Source organism: Myotis yumanensis, unplaced genomic scaffold (assembly GCF_028538775.1).
Source record: "Myotis yumanensis isolate MYYU_CA2020_CCGP unplaced genomic scaffold, mMyoYum1.0.hap1 SCAF_12, whole genome shotgun sequence".
Lineage (NCBI taxonomy): Eukaryota > Metazoa > Chordata > Mammalia > Chiroptera > Vespertilionidae > Myotis > Myotis yumanensis.
In genome coordinates this window covers 25,429,351-25,449,486 of record NW_027223763.1, presented here as the reverse complement: position 1 = coordinate 25,449,486, position 20,136 = coordinate 25,429,351, and the positions used below count along the sequence as shown (strand labels likewise).

The 20,136-nt window shown below is 48.5% G+C and overlaps 1 pseudogene; it reads right to left on the bottom strand.

Annotated features, from left to right (window-relative positions):
• Positions 1 to 7,621: 7,621 nt before the first annotated feature.
• Positions 7,622 to 8,193, bottom strand: LOC139020465 (high affinity copper uptake protein 1 pseudogene; annotated as a pseudogene).
• Between the last annotated feature and the right edge of the window lie 11,943 nt (positions 8,194 to 20,136).

Below are 20,136 nucleotides of genomic sequence, written 5' to 3'. Positions count from 1 at the left end.
AGACCTACGTTGGGAGAGCTCAGACACCTGGTCTCTCAAGAACAGCTTCCACGTTCCTTTCCTGAGCGCCCAACTCTCTGCATCTCCCGCTCTGCGGTTGGCTCTTCCCCTTCACACCCTCTCCTCTCCCCGCTCTGCTCTCCACATTTTTCAGCGTTACTGGTTTTAATTTCCTTTACCATCCCCTTTGCAAAAACTTCTTTCCTGATTTAATTATCATTTCTCTTAATTCAATTCCCTTCTCTTGATTGTCGTTAAGCTCCTAAAGTTGTTTCTCCAAAGAATTTCACGGCCAGGCCCTGTGCTTAGAGATTAATTGCCGTCATTTTGCCTTCAAACACAGGTACTTTCTTACTTCTCTGTAATTATCCCTGGAAGAAAGGGAAGTAACCATCCTTCTTCCCAGGGCCTGTCTGAGAACGCACACCGCTGGGGGCTGCCTTTGGAGAGAGAGAAAGCCAAGTGTCTGACATTTTTCTTCCACCTTCTACTGTTTTTATCCACAGAACCTGAGAGCAGCCGGACAACCCCAGGCTCTGCAGGACGGCTCAGGCCCTGCCCAGGGAGGGGGCTTGCAGGCAGCAGCCCAGGCTTGAGGGCGGAGGGTTCTCTGCCAGGAGGGGTTTGGGATGGTGAGGAGGGGCAACGGGAACTGGCTCTGGCCTCAAGCATCCCACCCGGCCAAGGTCTCTCAGAGGAACCAAGGCTGTAGCTCAAAGGAACAGAAACACTCTGGGCTAGACTTTCCCTTCCCTGGACTGTCCATTTCGGGAAACCAACGCTTCAGTGTTCTCCCCTCACTGTCCTTGTCCGGTTCTCAGTACAGCAGCCCTTTGACCTTTAAGAGACTGCTTCCCCCACCCCCGCCAGTCTCACACGCTGTTTTCCCCAGCTCTGTTACCCTGATCTCTGTCTCTGCATAAAAGCCTTGAGAACTGAACGGTTGCCAGAGGAGGAGGGACAGTCCCAGGTGGGGCTCCGGCCCGGTTCCTGTATGATCCAGTTGCCGCAGCCCTGCCCCTGGGTGAGTGAAGTGCCCTGAGAGCAGAGAGCACAGACCCTGGGTTCCGAGACCCAGCCTGGCACTTAGGAGCTCTGTGACACCTTTGCTCAGCTGCCTGAGCCTCCGTTCCATTGTCTACCGACTCGGATATAGTAGATGCCCTTTTTGCGCGAAAGGGGTGAAAAGCAGACGTTTATTTTTATTTTTTTCAGGGTTAAATGAAGGTTCAGTAAAGTATCCAACACAGTGCCTGGCACGTGATCAACTTAAATGATGAGTACTAATGTTCATGACAAGTAAATGAAGCATTTGGTCCTATATGTCACAGGAGCCCCACATTTGAGGACTGAAAGGAAAACTGAAGTCTTTAGGCCACCCTCCACTCCCTCCTCCCATTTGAATAGGAAATCTTTCATCTGGTCTCATACTCTGCTTGGATACCTCCTGCGATGGGGAGCTCACTGCTCTTTGGAAATCTCTGCCTTCTTTGGGCCTCTCTACGGATGTAGGGGCTCTGTTGACAGGCCTGCTGTATTTAAACTGCTTTCCACTTGTGGAGAAGAGGAAGCCTTTCCCTATTCAACTCCAATCATGCAGGCTGCCAGAGAACAGGACCAAATCATCGTTTGGAGGGTAATTCAGCAAGCAACTCAATGGCACACTCATAGGTGAGGGCTCCAGACTCAACTGTCTCCTTACCCAGCCTGGGAGTCTAGTCCAGCCAAAGACAAGGTCCTGAGGATGAGGAGGAGCCCAGCTCATCCAGACGTATTTTAGACAAGGCCTGCCTGGCCCCAAGGAACCTCTGAAATCACAGGGACTCATACATGGTCCCATCTATCCCTGGTTATTCACACCGATTAACTGCCAAAGAGCTTAGTGCTCACGAGGGGCTCCGTCCCCATCACTGCAGGGCTGCAGGGCTGCATTTATGATGAGAAGGCCCTGGGGTGTTTAACCCACAGCCCGACTTGTCTAATAAAACCCTCCCCTGGCCTGCCGATGTTACCAGCTTCAGCCACACACTCTTGATTGGGACAGTACCAGGATGTATTTTAAATTTCCATTGTGTCTGTTTTGTTTCTACTTACAGGGAATGATTTTCAAGGTGTAAAGCAGATTTGTCCATGTAAACGTACCTTCGTACCTATATGTGAGGAGCTATCACGTGTATGAGGACAGTGCAGGGTAGGGACGAGGGCCTGTGCGTTCACGGCTCATCTAACTGCAGATCCACGCTGTGCTCCTAAGAGCGTGCTTTATGAAAGAGTGGATTCCCGTTGTTACGTAGCCTACATTTATGTAAAGCTCAGTTTATTTCCATTTAGAGCTTAGTAGATGTAATCTTACTTTATTAAAAAAATTTTTTTTGCCCAGCTGGTGTGGCTCAGTGGTTGAGCATCAACCCATGAACCAAGAAGTCACTGGTTCGACTCCTGGTCAGGGCACATGCCTGGGGTTTCGAGCTCGGTCCCCAGTAGGGGGCCTGCATGAGGCAGCGGATTGATGATGTTTCTCTCTCTCCCATTCTCTTCCACTCTCCAAAAATCAATAAAATAAAAAAAAATTTTCATTAAAACAGGCTGTCACACTGCTGAAGGGAGGGAGCTAAAGAATTGGCTGCATCTTTCATCTGTTGTCTTCATTATCCGTGTCTGAAAGTGGAAGGGGCAGCAGAGAGGTTGATTTCCCCACTGGTATGAAATTTACCACCCTCCTTAGGAGGCAGAGGTGGTTACAGTTGCCTTTTATTTTCCCATTACTACACCCAAGGATTGCTGTGAGAATCAACAGAGATGAGAAAGCATGTTATAAACTATAGAATGCTATTCGATGACAGAAATGATCATTTATCATTATTATGAGTGTTGTCATGTCGCCTAAAGCTGAGAGAGAAAAGGAGGGAGGAGGGAGACAGAGAGAGAGAGAGAGAGAGAGAGAGAGAGGAGATAGAGTGAGAAGAAGGAGGGGTGGGGTGGAGGAGAGAGAAGAAAGGAGTGAGGGAGAAGACTGGAGGCCCTTTTAACATCAAAGGTAGAATAAAATTACATTCACATAACTGGATGCCATGACGGACCAAAAGGCACACACAGCCCTCTGGGAGCCAGCATCACCGTTCCTTACTCAGGTTTCTCTGACTTTAAAAACAGCTCCCTCATTTCAAAACAAAGTTTATTTTTTAAAAAACAGCTTTATTGATGTATAATTGACATACAATAAACTTCCAAATTTAAAGTTGTATAAATTGATACATCCTATATAATAAAAAGCTAATATGCAAATTGACCAAACAGTGGAACAACCGGTTGCTGTGATGCTCAATGCAGGAGCTGCCCCATGGTGATCAGTGCACTCCCACAGAGGGAGCATTGCTCAGCCAGAAGCCTGGCTTACTGCTGATGAGCACAGCCGCAGTGGCAGGAGCATCTCCCACCTCCGTGGCAGGGGAGCGGGCCTAAGCCATCAGTCAGACATCCCCTGAGGGCTCCTGGACTGTTCGAGGGCACAGGCTGGGCTGAGGGACTCCCCCAAAGTGCACAAATTTTGTGCACTGAGACTCTAGTTTTGACATTACTATACACATGTGAAACTAACCACATAATGAACATATATATCTGTCACCCCCAAAAGTTAACTCCTGCTCCCTCCCTCGTGTCCCTCCCTGCCCCCACTCCCAGGAATCACTGATCTGCTTTCTGCTTAATTAATGTAAAATATTGATCTGCATTTTCTTGAACTTTATACAAATGGAATAGAAAATTTCACATATTATGCATGTTCTCTTTTTTTTTGCCTGACTTCTTTCACTCAGCATAATAATTAATAATTTGAAAAAGAAAAACCCCAAATTACCGAGAAGTGTGATTAATGATGTAACATAGACCTGCCAGGATTGAGAACAGTTAATATTTAATCATATTTGCTTTAGCTTTTTTCTTATTTTTTTTTAGTAATGTGATTTATACAAAGAGAAAAGTTTTAAAAATTATACATTTTAATGGATAATTATAAAGCAAACCTTGTATAACCACCACCCAGGTCAAGAATTGGAGCCTTGCAAACACCTGTCATCTCCTAGGGTCCCCTCCCTGACCACGCCCCCTCTTTCCCCATTCCAGGTCAGCACTGTTCTCACTTTGGGGAGAATCATTTTCTTGCCTTTCTTTTTATTTTATGACCTAGTATGATGGAGTTAAGTCACCTGTTTGTGAATTTTATAGGAATGAGATCATATTGTATGTCTTCTGTGACCAGCATTTTTTACTGTTATGTGTGTGAGATCAGCCATGTTGGCCATGTGGCTATGGTTTGTTCATTTTGATAGCTGAGGAGTATTTGATTGTATGAATATACTGCAGTGTGGCCCACTCTTACTGCAGGTTCCCTGACCCCCACCCTGTGTTCACAGAAAGTTAATCCCATGAATAGCCACATGTGAAAATCATAAATATTGACAAGAGCATCTGCCCTCCCTCCCTTTCTTCTTTTGTTGTTGTTGTCATCTCAGACTGGAGGGTAAGTCAGTCCCCGTTACCCCAGCATGGCTAGAAGCAGAAGTCCCCATATTCTTTTTTTTTGTTCCAAATTTAAATGGTCTATTTAGGGAGGTTTCTGTGGTGAGGGCAAAGAGAGGCCAGGTTAGCTCTCCCAGTTTCAAAATGCAAGGGTTTCCTCTTCCTTTATTACCAAAAAGAACTCAAAATGTGGCCTCTCTGTGCATTCACCTAGTGTCTTTGGTTAAGCTTTCCGCCTCTAGACTGTGTTTCCTAGAGCTCCACAGGCCTTCCCTTCCAAGGTGGATGGCACAGCTCTTTAAAAAGAGAGAAAACAGTAGCCTATGTTGAAGGGAAGTCCATCGGTGAAATGGCAGGGCCGGGGGAGATGCCAGGCAGACCAGGGCTGGGGTGGAAACACAGGCTGAGGCCAAGTAGATGAAGACGTCAAAGCTGGGGCAGAGCATAAGGCCACGTGTGAGCAGTGTTTAAGGAAAAGTCCACTCGTTTGCGTGGTCCACGGCTGGGGCAGGGGCTGGGGCAGGGGCTGGGGCAGGAACACTAAGTTTGCCAAAATAGAGGAGGCAGCCGTGTATAATAAGAAAAGGCCCACATTTGGCTATGTGTGATGGAGCATTTGAGAAGCGTGGTGTCTGAAGCACATCCGTGCCAGAGATGGCTAGCTGCCCACTGAAGATAAGTGTTTCCTTTGCAGGGCTTGTCACTCCCCAGAGTTGTCACTGGGGAGAGGCTGCCTGTGCAGGGACTGCGTTCCCAGTCCCCGTTGTAGGCAGACATGAGACTTAGGGCCAGGCCATGGAGTGTAAGTGACGGTGATGTTCATCTCCAACATGGGCTTCTTCCCTTCCAGCTGGCTGGACTGTAGGTGACCCCCTGGGGCAATCCCGGAAGTCACTTGGTGACATGGGAGACCCTTAGTCACTCGGGGCTAGCCCACCTACTGAGGGCTATGGTGGCGGCGAAACTACACTGTCATGTGAGGAACTTTCTCAGCAAGGCAGCGAATTGATCATCTGGCAAATTGACTTTTGACAATCCGGTTTGCAGCAAATTCTGCCTCGAGGATATCTATATATGTATATTTCGCTTGGCTTGCTTCCTTTGGAAAGACCAAGTGGTGCTTTGAGTGGAATGACACGCCAGTTTTAGCAAAGAGGCAGCTGATGTTACTCATAGATTATTTCATAGCTTTTTTGCCCTGTGGGTAGGTGGGGAGGACTTGCCTTTATTTTTCTCCTTCCATCCATAGGATTCCAAGCCCCCCACTCATAAGAGGAAGAAAACTTAGGGGGGAAAACACAAGGGAACTAGAGAGAGAGAAAGAGAGAAGGGAAATCAGAGAGGGGACACTCACCTACAGTTGGCAGAGGCAGACTAATCGTAGACCACGACCACTCAAGGGGAAAAGCGAAGAACGTTGTGCCCCATCCATGGGCAGCTGTGTGCATGCTAGGTCGACTAATCACTGACCGTGTCTGGCACTGTCCTGCCCTTCCCCGTGATAGGGGCATAACCATGGAGCTGTGGGTAACTCCTTCATGTTGTAGATTGGCAACCGGAGACCCATATAGACACAGGGCAGCCCACGGTCACCGTTTATAAATTTCAGAGTTGGGATTTCCCACACTGACTTGATTCAGAGACTTCACAGAGGCCCCCGCCCACTCCTTATGCCCATTTGCACATTCGAGCAGTTGAACGTGTCTTCCTGTGAGTTGGTGGAAACCACAGGGTGTGTCTGCAGGGAGACAAGCCCCTTCATCATGGCTCGGTGTCATCCCAACAGGCATCGCGGTGCAGGGAGGACCACACGGCAGAGCTGCTTCTTGCTCAGGGTCCCCACCAACGCATCAGGTCCTGGTTTCATTTTCAGGGGAATCCCGCCCGCCTTCAGCTGGTGGCCCCGTGAGGCAAATGGCTTGAGTCACTCTCACCACAGCCCCGGGGTGGTCTGGAAAGCAGTTTCCCTTTTAACGTCTGTCTGGATCAGGTGTGGCTCTTGACACATCTCCCCCGCCTGTCTGTCCGTCCTACCCAGACTCCTCCTAGTTTCATTGTTCTAAGCTACACTGCGATCCTGTCATTCCCTAGAGCCCACCGAGTGGGTTGCACACTCCTTAGCAGGACATTTGGGGACCTTGTACAGCCCCCCTCCGCCCACTCTTCCCCCCCATGCCTCTGTGTGTCTTACATGTTGGGGGCACCTTGCTAATTCAGTTGCTTTTGTACCTCTGTGCTTTTGCACAACCAATTTTTTTTTTCTGGACTTTTTTCCCCCACCTGGACTACTTGGAATACTCCCTCCTCGTTCTTTAGTTTTAAAAAAACTATTTATTTATTATTATTATTTTTTAAAATGTCAATGGTTTTATTTTAAAATACTTATGTCTATTTTCTCAACTTGATTGTCATATCTTTTTTGTTTTTATTGGCAAGTCCATTCTAATCAAAATGTTAAGTGAGATCACCATAAATGAGTCAGCCACCCCCAAAACGCACACTTCTGTAAGCTCTAGACTCATAGTCTCCAACCACCCCCTGTGCACTACTCAGGTTTTGGTGCAACACATCACACCCAGGGAAAGGCACAACGTATTTCCCACTCGTGGAGTCCGAGGACTAGACTTATTTTTTAGTGTTAAGTTTGGGTTCTGGGTTTAGTTGGGCAAGAATTTCCCTCAGCTGCCATGAATCCTAGCTAAAGTCAATCCTTTTCCACCACTAACCCGGGAAAATCCCACCAAATTCAGATTGTCTGTTAAAAATAAAAACAGAAAACTAAAAAAGAAAGCAGGTGATCAAGTCACTGAAGAGACAGCTACCTGGATTAGACAAGAACATGTATCTTGGATCTAAGATGGTGGTGGAGGAGAAGACATCTCATGGGTGGTTTCACCTCAGGAGAAATGGGAATCTCAGCGCAGGAAGAAGAACAGTCAGGGGTTATCACTTTAGCTCAGAGACTGTAAGCTAAACCTCTATTGAGAAGGTGTGTGTGTAAGGAGTTAAGGAGCAAGGAGGGAAGATTCAAGTAGGAATAATGTCTTCCAATTTTGAACCGCTTCCCACTGCAATAGATAAGGCCGCACCCTGGAGTTTGATGTTAATGGCAATGCTCTGTGATGTCCACTACCCCTGCCTTCTTCCAGCTGAGGACAAAGTCTCCTGTGCCGGCCCCTGCTGCTGCAGCAACGCAGGGGTTCCCACTGTAGGTCACGAAGAGGAGCATGAGGAAGCCGATGACCACCTGGGTGAGATGCAGCACTGTTTGCAGGAGGGGAGGGAAGCTCAGCATCTGCTGCCCAACAGTTCTGTGTGTCTCCATAAGAATGGTCCCATTTGGTCCTGGAACAGGCATGGAATTGTAGCGAATGCTGACTTGTGACTTGCGTAGCAGGCTCTCTCGGGCTATCTTGAGTCCTTCATAGAACATTGGTAGTAAAAACACTCCCACTAACACTCCAGCCATTTCTCCAGCTGTATTGATCACCAAGCCAGAAAACAATAGTTCCACATTCATAAAGCCAAAGTAGAAGTTCATATGCATCATCATCATGTTACCATCCCCCCCGCTCCGTGGAGGTGGGAAGCTGAAGTGGCCATGTGATGGTGAGAAGGTGGCATGGTACTGGTGTGGTCCACAGAGTTCATCCCCATATGGTGGGAATGGTTCATTTTTCCAGGAAAAGTTGAGAATCAGCAGATCAAGTCCCGCCACTGGCGCCTCCCTTTCAGAACCTTAACCTGTCGCCCCCTCATGACTCTTCATCAACCCCGTCCACTAGTGACCGGCTCAATGTGTCCACGATTGCCACCGACACCGCCAATTCCCACTCTCAAACCTATTTATTTTTAAAAATTGTGGTAAAATACAGATAACATAAAATTGAACATTTTAACCATTTTTTTAGTGTGCAGTTCAGTGACATTAAGTACATTCCCATCATTGTGCTACCATCACCACCATCCATCTCCAGAACGTTTTCATTATCCCTAACTGAAACCAAACCCACTGCACACTAACTGCCCATCCCCCTCTCCCCGCCGTAGTACCTGGCAGCCACCATTCTACTTTCTGTCTCTATGAATCGGACTTCTCTGGATGTGTCTAGGGGTGGCATCAGACAATATTGGTCCTTTTGTGACTGGCATTTCATCCATGTTGTAGCATGTGTCAGAACTTCCTTCCTTTTCAGGGCTGCATGGTATTCCATGTACATCTACCACATTTTGTTTGTTCTTTCATCTGTCCATGGTTGCTTAGGTTGATTCCATGTTTTGGCTATTGTGACTTCATCTGTGGCCTAACATGTGGTCTGTCCTGGAGAATGTCCCATGTGTAATTGATAAGAATGTATATGTGCCCGGCCGGCGTGGCTCAGTGGTTGAACATCGACCTATGAACCAGGAGGTCATGGTTCAATTCACGGTCAGGGAACATGTCCATGTTGCGGGCTCGATCCCCAGTAGGGGGAGTGCAGGAGGCAGCCAATCAATGATTCTCTCTCATCATTGATGTTTCTCTCTCTCTCTCTCTCTCTCCCTCTCATTTCCTCTCTGAAATCAATAAAAATATATTTTAAAAAAGAGAATGTATATGCTGTTGCTGTTGGGTGGAGTGTTCTGTATTATGTCTGTGCCATGTTAACTCCAGTTGGTTTATTGTGCTGCTCAATGCCTTTACTTCTTTACTGATCTGCTGTCTGGATGCTTCATTCATTACTGAGAGTGGGGTGTGGATATCTCCAGCTATTACTATGCAACTGTCTATTTCTCTCTTCAGTCTGTCAATTTTTGCTTCATATATCTTGGTGGCCTCTTATTGGATGCATACATGTTCGTCCTCGGTTTTTAAGACTCTATTCTAATGCTCCCTCCTCCGCTGCCCTCATGCCTGCCTCCCCCAGCGCCGGCGAAGTTCCTCTCCTCTGTGCTTTCACTGTAACTTGTGTCCACTCTGTGTACTGCGTTATGCTGCAGTGAAGAATTTACAGTCTGTCTTCCCAGTTGGCTTCTCTTGGAGGACACAGGATTTTGTCTTATTTATGTTTGCAATTCCAGAACCCGGCACAATAGGTACCCGGGGAAAGTTTGTTACATGGACATTAATTATTGAACGCGATTGTGTGTCACCCATGTTCCTGGGATAAAAATAATTATAGCCAGAAATTCTCAACACATCATTGCTTTGAGTATATGTAACCTATAGCCTCCAAGGTTTTGCTCTTCTCTCTCACTTGATCCTTATACAGCCCTATGACGGAGGTAGGGCTGGGTTTACAGCTCCATTTTACAGGTCAAAAACCTGAGACTCGCTCAGAGAGGCCTAATGTCTTGCTAGAGGTCAAGATGGTAAGAAGCAGAGCTGGGACTTGATCCCAAGAAGGTCTGGCTCCTGACCAGGGCTGCTTTCTCAGTGCCCACTGCCCTGGTAGGCTCTGCTCTTTGTGGCTGCCCTGGCTGGCATCGCAGCCTCTGTGTGTGGGAGGCTGAGACGGGCACATGTGATCCTGAGCTTCTCTCCTCTTGGGGAATTTCCAGGTTGTCTTTCGATGTGTTTCAAGGAGTTCCAAGCGAGTCTATACACCTCACCGGATCCATTTTGGAGAAGATGACTACTGAGTACCTTGCTCCCTGGGGCACAGGCAGGAGGGGCTCCAGTCTGGACTTCCCTGACTCAAAGTATTATGTGCGTGCCCTTGGATCTGAAGTACCCTGGCCACCTTGGGAGAGAAGGAGATTGTTCTTATTTTGAACAAAATGTTCCCCTTGTGACTACCCTCCCACTCTGTCCCATGGAGCCTGGCAGAGTGACCCTGCTCTATCTGCTCCGACACTCCAACGTCCTTCCAGGGACATGGCAACAGTGACGTGTTCCCCTTCCTCAGGGTCCCTGGCTCCAGCGCCCTCAAGCTCCGCCATGGCTTTTCCTGGAACCTGAAGCCCAGCCCTGCCGCTCTGGGCCACCTTCTCCAGATATGTTCCTGGCTGGGTCTGAGTGACAGCGAGGGCACAGCCATGACAGGGCATCACCGGGCTGGCAGGAGGAAGGCTTGCAGAGCCTCTAATTGCGGCTTTCTCAGATGGACAGGCAGCTGACTGTGGGTGGAGAGCAGGAAGAGGAGGAGGAGGGGGAGAGTAGGGGAGGGGAGGAGCAGGAAACAGAGCCCTGGCCTGTGTGATGGAACAAAAATAGAGGAGCCGGGGTTACTGTGGGCCGAGCTTCTTCCCAGCGTGCTCTCTCCAGGAGGCTCCGGCTAGGGGAGCCCACGGGGCCCTGTGCTGGTCGCAGGGTGAGCCACCTGCGGGGAGTGCTGGCCATCCCCAGGCTGTGCCCTTCAGTGGCTGGAGAGGGATTTCGCATGGTGTTTATCAGAGAGTCCATATTGTGCTTCTGGAAGTCTGCGGTCCTTCCCTCCTGTCTCAGGGGTTCTCTGGAGATGGCAGTGATAAGAATGTATATATGCCCGGCTGGCGTGGCTCAGTGGCCTGGCCTTGACAGTGAGGGGACACAGAGACAAGGGATGGCTAGAGAGGGCCCAGTGGGGGCCTTTGGGTTAATTTTCATGTAAATGGTAATAATTGCACTTACAGGAATGCTGAACATATGAAAAAAGGCAGTGTATCTATGTGCTTTGTGCGATGCCTGAGGCTGTAAAAGGCAATGACTATAACTGCACTTGATGCAGCAAGGGCACTGGTGGCTCCTAGAGAGGTTTCCCTCGTGGTGTTTTGGGGGCCTGAGTGAGGTCTGTCACCTCCGGGCCCTGCAAGCACCTATGGGCTGAGAATGACTGGACAGCAGGACCAGATTTCAGCCTGGCTCTAAGTGCTGTGTGACCCCGGGCAAGCTCCTTTGCCTCTCTGGGCCTCTGTTTTCTTTCCTGTGCCATAGAGGACTTGGGCTAGATCTCTGAGGTCTTTCAGCCCACAGAAATTGGGGGATCTGGGCCATGGGCAGGGTGTTACTTTCTGATGCCTGTGGCTCTTTCTTTGGAGAAGGCCTGTCCCTCCACTCCACCTTTTGCTGAGCTGGCCTGCTGGTTTCCTAGACAGGCCCCACAGAAGGGTGTGCTGGAGACCAGTCTGGGACTGGGGGTTCTGAGGCCAAGATTGTGCATTCCCTTTGCATGAAAGCAGGAGACTCGACCGGAGCCTTCCTTCTACATGCCCTGAAGACACCCCAGGAGAGGGGTGCTGCCTGGATTACTGGAGAGTTTGGCCTGTTCTGCCGGGACACATGGCTGGAGGGCAGTAAACCCTAGCCCTCCTGCCGGGCAGGTGATCCTCACGGAGCTAGCCAGGCCTGACTCAGAGCTTCAGCCTGCCAGCCCGGAGCTAGCTGTTCCCTGGGTCACTACATAGACATCACATCACACCTTGGGCTCCGAGAGTGTCCCTGGCTCTGGGGCCAAGGAGAGAAATACAATATCAACCTGGCACCAACTGGCCTAAAAGAACAGCTGACTCTGGTAAGAAAGCTGAGATGAAGCCCCGAGTTCAAGATTGGCAGGTAGCCTCCGGACAGATTGCTGATGGTCTGACCCTCGGCCAAGGAAAGAGCTGGGCTGGGCTGTTTGAGTCCAAGCCCCCGATCCCGCCCTCCACCTGGCTGTGTGCGACCTTCACTTGGTTCCTGCTCCTTCCTGGGACCTCGGCTTCCCCACCGGGTCTGGATATGAAGTTGTTAGCTAAGAGAACAAATTTTGTGGTGTCTTTTCTTCAAATGTGAGGACCCTGTTCCTTCAGCCTTTAATGGAAATGGTGCTATGAAGGTTAAGTGTATCATGCGTAACTATCTGCTGCCTTGAACATGCTACCCCTTCCCCACAGCCTCCCCTTCCTCACCACATCTTGGTTCTGAGCTGGTACCTATTCTCCCATTTTCTAGAAGGAAAACGACCTTCATTCTGGATTACGGAGAATGATAATCAGGACATTTCAGTGTGTCATTGAAGAGGTTTGGACTGACCAAAAGTGGTCTTACTTCTTGTTCCAGATCTACCCGTGGGTCTTGACCAATTAATTCTCTTCTTGTCTGGGCCTCAGTTTCCCTCTTGGTAGTGTGAAGTGTTGGGTCCAGGCGATCTCAAAATTTCTTTCCAGTTTGGCCTCAGGGTCTCTAATTTCCCCTGGAATTTTAACCTGACGTCACCCCGGGCCTCACAAACGGACTAAATGGGAATGACTGAGAATGGGAACAACTTGGCTCAGAAGGACAATGAAACCTCTAACCTCTACAGTGGAGGGCGGCCGCCAAAATGCTGGCCCTCCCCTGCTTGCTTCATGTTCATCTCAGCCACGGTGGGGATTTTCATGAGTGCTCACACACACACACACATACACACAGACGTACGCACACTCCAAGGCTCGGCCAGTGGGCCTTCTGGAGAATGCTTGTCCCTGAATGCAGAACAGTGGGCATGGCACCAGGCCTGGTGGGGTTATCTTCATGGCAGAGCTATAATAGATTTTAAGTGGGTTCCAGAAGCTTCGTGTGAGCACTGAGTATCCAGTGTCCTGGGGCTCTGCCACCACCTGCTGATTGGGTTGGCTGCACCTCCGGGCCCGCATGGCATCCCGGTCATGTGAGGGACTAGTCAGGAAGCTGGTGCTCAGCTCTCTGGCATTTGGCTGTGAACCTGGGCCATGGAGCTGTCAGCATGCCTGTCAAAGGGTGCTGCCAGGGGAAGGGCCACACTCTAGGCAGCCCTCCTGGCACTGCTGTCCCCGTGCTCTGTGGCTGACAGATACTCACAGCCTTGTCACTCGCCAAGCGGCCGGCAGCCTGGGTGCTGGTCTGAGCAGCTGGGCCCGGGGTTATTGCCGGAGGGAACCCTACGTCCCTGCTCCTTTTGAGCTGGGCTTCGAACGGTGAGCAGGAGAGAAGGGGGAGGCGCCTTCCGGATGCAAAGTTGCATGGGAAGATCATAACAGATTCGGGTAATTCAAAGTAAACCAGTCTGCCTTGACCAACTTAACAGTTCCTACTTGTCTGACCACAAGTCTGTGATGATTTGTGAAGAATGTTCATCATTCACAGCAAAATGGGGGAAAGTCAGGTCAATAGAATGAATTTCATAAAGTTAATGTAGCTTGAGGATTTATTTATTTATTTTTAGAGATAACCTTTTGAAGCATAAAATGCCCCCCCCCATATAAAATGAGAGTGATATTAGATAGTAGGTGGGTTTTTAAATGTACCTGACAACCCTATGACAATCCTCTGTCATTAAAGAAATTATTTTTACCGATAGATGAATTCCAAACACCTAGGAATCTGTGTGCTCTCACAGGGCTCATGGACAGAGAGTGGCGGGAGAAAGGGCGGAAGTGGTGGGCAAGGGAGGGAGGAGGGAGGCCTTGGTCTCTCTGTTTTGCTCACCGTGGTATTTGCAGCATCTAGCTCATGGGTCATTAAAGTTTTGTTTTTTCTTCTTTTCTGTTAAGGGCTCGGTAGTAAATATTTGAGGCTTTTGGGGCTGTACTGCCTCTTTCACAACTACTTGCCTCTGCCTTCTAGCCCAGAAGCTGCCACAGACAATGTGCAAATGGGTGAGTGGGTGTGTATGCCAATAAAACTTTATTTACAAAGACAAGCCGTGGGCCTGATTTGGCCCAGGGATCTTTAGTTGGCTGACTCCAATCTAGCACAATGCCTGACATCCAACAAATAAGTATTTATTGAGTTGTTATAATTATTTCTAGAGGGCCAAGAGGAGACATTGGAGGGGTCTGAGGGAGGATTTCAGAAAGATCACTGGTGGGCTGTGTAAGATGGACAGGTGGGGGTGGGAGAGAATGAGATAGAGGCTGTGCTCAGGTAAGGCTTTGCTATGATGTCCCAGGCCTGGAGTGGGGAGGGTTCTGAGGGGAGCGGGGCAGGTGGCAGGGAGTGAAGATGTGGGAGTGGCTGGGCTACAGTGGTAAGGATGTGTTTAATGGAATGGCTGGAATTAAAGCCCTGATTCCTTAGACTCTGCTTTTCAGGCCCCCAACTGAGCTTCTAGAGCTCACGGCCCTATTCTATCTGCAAAAGCCTGGCTCTCCCAAACCGAAATCTTGGCTCTCAAAACTCTTTTTGCTGTGAATTTCAAAAGCCCACTTCAAAAGCCAAGAATTTTGATTCTTTGCTTTCCTGTTACATTTCAACCATGCCAGCTTCGCTCGAAGGCAGTAAGTCCTGAATGTCTTAGCCTCCTGATTTTGTTTTAATGGCAGAAAGGCTGTGCATTGAAAAAAGAAAAGAGAATGAAAATGTGCTTGTTAACGTATCAAAATATTTTTCTGCTACATTTGGTCCAACAAGAGGCAGGGAAGTCTGGGGAGGGTGCTGCTTTTGGTAAACGCATGATGAGTCAGTTCCCAACAGCTGCAGTGGTAGGGGGACATCCAATTGAAATGTCCGGGGACACTCGGAATTGCCACTCAGTTCACCGAGTGGCGAGGGGCGAGTCTGGCCGGAGAGTCCTGGAGTGAGCTGAGGGTACGGAACTCTCGAAGAGTGGGAAGAGCCAGAAAGCCTGAAGTTTAATGTTCAAAAATGCCATCATTCATGGGGCAGAAGATAGGGGTGAAGGTGTCAGAGGGAAAGATGCAAACACAATTGCAGTTCCTTTTAAGGCCTCCCAGAGGTCTGGCTGAAGTATGACCCTGAGGTCTCCTTTTGTAAAGACAAAGCTGAAGGGAGATGGGATTGGTTACTACACAGCTGCTCAAAGATGGAAGGGGACATTCAGGAGGTGCCACGTACCCTGTCATCAGGATGTTCAGATGTTGCTGGGTGACCAGCTGGTGGGAATGCTACAAAGGGGAGGCAGCCCTCACCGTGGCCTTTCTCCCAACCCTGTGATCTGAAAACAAGTCTTCTGATTCCATGTCTCTTCCCCCGTGTGTCCAGGTAGACTCTCAGCAGTGTGGCTATGAAGTCTCCTTGAGGGACCCATTTCCAGGAGTGTAAAAGCGATGGGAATAGCACCGTGCGAGGGAGGGACCCCAAGCCTGTAGGCAGAGCCTAGCGTCCTCCACCCAGCTCTGTTGTTGACCTACTGAGGGGCCCTGGACAAATCCTTCTATTTTCTGGGCCTTGATGTCCGCTCCTGCACCGGAGCCGCCAGACCAGGCGTTCTCTGTGTTCTATCCCACTGCTCCTCACACTGGCTCTGGGAAAGGGCCATTTTTTAAGTTATAGACTTACTGAGATGCAGTTCACACACCTCACCATTCACTCGTTTAAAGTGTACAGTCCAATGGCTTTTAGTATATTAATGGAGTTGTGCCATCATCACCATAATCACTTTTAGAATGAAAACATTCTCCCTCAAAGATAGCCCATACCCTTTAGCCATCACTCCTAATTCCCCCCTCTCCCTCTGCTTCTATATACTTGCCTATTCTGGGTCTTTCATATAAATGGAATCATATAATTTTGTGTCTGGCTTCTTTCATTTAGTATGTTTCTAAGGTTAACCCATGTTGTAGCATGTACTTCATTCCTTTTTGTTGTCAAACTAGAGGCCCGATGCATGAAATTCGTGCAAGAGTAGGCCTTCCTTCCTCCAGCTGCCAGCACCAGCTTCCCTCTTGCACTCAGGACCTGGGCTTCCCTCGCAGCCCCGGTTTCATCCGGAAGGTCGTCCGGAAGGACATCTGGTCTAATTAGCATATTATGCTTTTATTATTATAGGTGCTAAGTGGCATTCCGTTTGTAGATAGACCACATCTTATTTATCTATTCATCAGCTGAGGGACGTGTGGGGCGTTTCCACTTTGAGCTCTCATGAGTAACGCAGCTATGAGCGTTGGTGTTCAGGCTTTGGTGTGGAGGCATGTTTTCCACTCTCTCGGGTGCACCCCTGGGAGTGGAATTGCTGCGTGATTTCTTCTCTGGCCTTATAGCCCACACCACTCCTTCACACTCCCTATGCTCCAGTCGGTCAGGGCATGGTGGGGCTCTGCCCCCTGGCCCCCGCTCATACTTTCAGGCCCTCACACGTCTGCCCACACTGCTGTTTCCCCCGAGAAGCTCTTTCCTCCTATCATTTTGGGTCCAGATCGTGTGTGTTACTAAGGCCCATCTCAACTGTCACTTTCTCAACACCTTCCTCCCACGCTGCCTCCTGCTGTGAGAGCCAGGCTGCCCTTCCTGCCTGTCTCCTGACAACCAGGCGTTGGGCTGCAGTATTCTCTGCCCACGTCTCCTTACCTTCCTAGACTATACTCCTCGCCTCATCTAGACTCTGGTGTTTGAATTTACTAATATTCCAAGTGCTTTGCATATGACAGACTCTAAATCAGCGCTTCTCAACCTGTGGGTCGCGACCCCTTTGGGGGTCGAACGACCCTTTCACAGGGGTCGCCTAAGACCATCGGAAAACACATATATAATTACATATTGTTTTTGTAATTAATCACTATGCTTTAATTATGTTCAATTTGTAACAATTAAAATACACCCTGCATATCAGATATTTACATTACGATTCATAACAGTAGCAAAATTACAGTTATGAAGTAGCAACGAAAATAATTTTATGGTTGGGGGTCACCACAGCATGAGGAACTGTATTAAATAAAGGGTCGCGGCATTAGGAAGGTTGAGAACCACTGCTCTAAATAGATGTTAGAGTCGTGAGTGTTCAATGCGTTCTGTTATTTAATGGTTTTAGGGTGATATCCCTATGCCCATTGTGGCTGTCGGGATCGCAAAGCCCTTCCCTTCTTCTCAAAACGAAGATGCGTTCTCCAGGCGGCACTTGGGGAGGAAGGCTGAGCTGCCTTCTGTCCCTCTGGCCCAGCCTTGTCTCCAGTCTGGCACAGTCATCTCAGCCTCTTCCTCACATTTCCAGCTAAAATCGAATGAGTGACTCTGAAAAACAAGGTTATGCATGTTGGGTCCTGACTTCTTTGAGCATTGCTCATGACTTTGAAATCTGTAAACAGACAGTTAGCTTCCCAGATGACCGACCAAATCATATTCCCCTGGAAAGCAGAGCTCAATTAGGTGGTTTAAGGCCGCAGATAGTGAAATGGACGAGATGACTTCCTGCCTCACCAAGGTAAGGCGCAGCCCTGACAGTCATCTGGTCTCAGGGCGGACATTTCCACTAACAAGCAGATCCCTTCCTCCCGAGGCTGCCTTGGGAGGCGAGTGCTTTATATGGAGTAAACCCTGCCACCCTGCAGCTCTCAGCCACTGTGTCTGGTGCGGCCGCCCGGGGCCTTCTGATCACCCCCATTCCTTCTGTTCCTGCGCGTCTGAAACAGGACTGTGGCTTTTGTGTTTGTTCTTACCGGACAGACTAGCCCCGGTGGCTTCAGTAAGTTCTCCATACTTAAGAAACAGTCAGACTAGGAAATCATAAATAATCAATCAACTAATAATAATAAATAATTTTGAGTAAGAAATACTAATAATATGATAATAAAAGTGACCATTTTTATCATTTTAACATCTTATTATTGAGCACTTAGCATATGCCTGACATTGTGCCAAACCAGATTAACTTCACATGGATTAACTCTTTGCCGTCTCACAACAACCATATGAGGTAAGGACAGTTATGATTCCCACCTGACAGATAAGAAACTGAGACTTACAAAGCATAATGACTTGGAAAAAGTCACAGGGGTACTGCTAGAGGTGGGTTTTGAACCCAGCACATCTTCCTGAGTCCCAGGTCTAACTTCTATGCGCACAGCCTAGCATCGGGCCCTCCCAGCAGCAGTGACCTTTTCCAGGGAGCTGGCTGCAGGCCTTGTACTCCTGTGCTCAATGGAAGGAACACTGGGCCAAGAGTCAGGAGACATGGGTTCCAGGATGGACACTCCCAGCTTGTGGTGTGAATGCTCGAGGTCCCCTCCTTGCCTGAAACAAAGCAGTTAAAGTAGCAGGTCTGTGAGGTTGCTATTGGCTTTCAGTTTGAACGTTTCAACCTTCCCTGAATGCACAAAACCCTTTCCCAACTCTGGGCCGTTGAGCTTCCAGTCCCATTTCCCGGAAGTTTCTCCCAGCTTTTACTGCTTGACAAGTAATGACTCATCTTTAGAGACCTGACTTGAATATTGCTTCCTCTGTGTAGCCTCGCTCCTCCCTGCTCCCCAAACGCCTGCATAAATCTCCTCTAGAACCTGTGATTTCTCCCCAGAGGGACGGTGAACATCTCGAGGACAGGGACTTGTCTGTGCATGGTGACCTCAGCACTTAGCAGGATGGGTGCTTGTCTAGAAGGACTCCAGGGTGGCCCCAGTGGTTCTGGTGCCATTTCTCCGTCACATCTGCTAGATGGCGCTGCAGCCCACAGGAATGTCGCTCCCAGGTCTGCAAAAGTGCAGGTCAGCCTGTGGGGGCGGTAGCGTCAGGCCAAGCTGGGAGATCATTTGGCCAGAAACCCAGGAAAAGTACAAGATTCCATTTCCTCCTCCTCATTTGCTCCGTGTTGAATGCTGCTGGGATCAAGCTGTTTCTTTACATTTCTCTTTCCTTGAGGTCTAGAAAGGCAAAGGCCTCTCTCTCCTTCCCTGCTCTGCTGCCTCACAGCAGGAGAATTTAAACCATTCCATTCCTCTGCGTTTAGACTGTTCCAGGTTTATTGTCCAGTGTATGTATGATCTGTTGATTTTTGCCCCATGTTGTGCTCACCTGCTCCTATGAAAAAAGGAGAGGAAAGATACAGTTTAGCACCTCATGGTAATACCTCTGACCCAAATGAACTTCCATTTCTCATTCTTTTACTGCTTATTTGAATCCATTTTATTTATATTTTCCTCTTTTCCTTTATCTTCTTTCCACTTTTTCTTTTTCATGTCTCAGCACACCCTGCACTTCTGTCCTCCAGCCGAGGAAGGGCAGCATGGTTGTGGTTAAGGGCAGCGAGCTGGATTGCCCGGGGTTTGAATCTTGATTTTGCTATCTACTGGTTGTAAGATCTTGGGCAATTTACTTGACCTTTTGGTGACTCAGTTTGCACATCTGTAGGATGGAGGTAATAGTACCTTCCTGAAAGGTGGTTGTGAGGATTAAACGAGTTCTTAGTATTTTACTTTGAAAGGGGCTGATAAACACTAAGTGCTCATTGTAGAAGTTACAACTGGATTCATTCACGATGTGTGGAATGGCCTGATATTAGGTTGCAAGTCCCAGGAAGGCTGGGGTTGGGTTTTTCTTCTTTTTTTTTTTTAATCCTCACCTGAGGATATTTTTTCCATTGATTTTAGAGTGGAAGAGAGAAGGAAAGACAGAGAGAAATATGATGTGAGAGAAACACATCAATTGGTTGCCTCCTGCACCAGTCCTGACCAGGGCCTGGGCCAGGGAGGAGCCTGCAACCGAGGTATGTGCCCTTGATTGGAATCGAACCCAGGACCCTTCGGTCTGCAAGCCGACACTCTATCCACTGAGCTAACTGGTTAGGGCAAGTTTGTCTTGTTCACTGTCCCATCATTGGCCCCCACAAGAGTGCCTGGCACTGAATTAAATATTTTGGAAGAACCAGTCTGTTTTGTTTCTCCTTTATGATAAAAATGAACTAAAATGATGATTTATAATTGTTTACCCATTTATATTGTTTAGGATTTAAAATTAATAATGGTGTTGGCAAAGTCATTTATTGCTGTTGT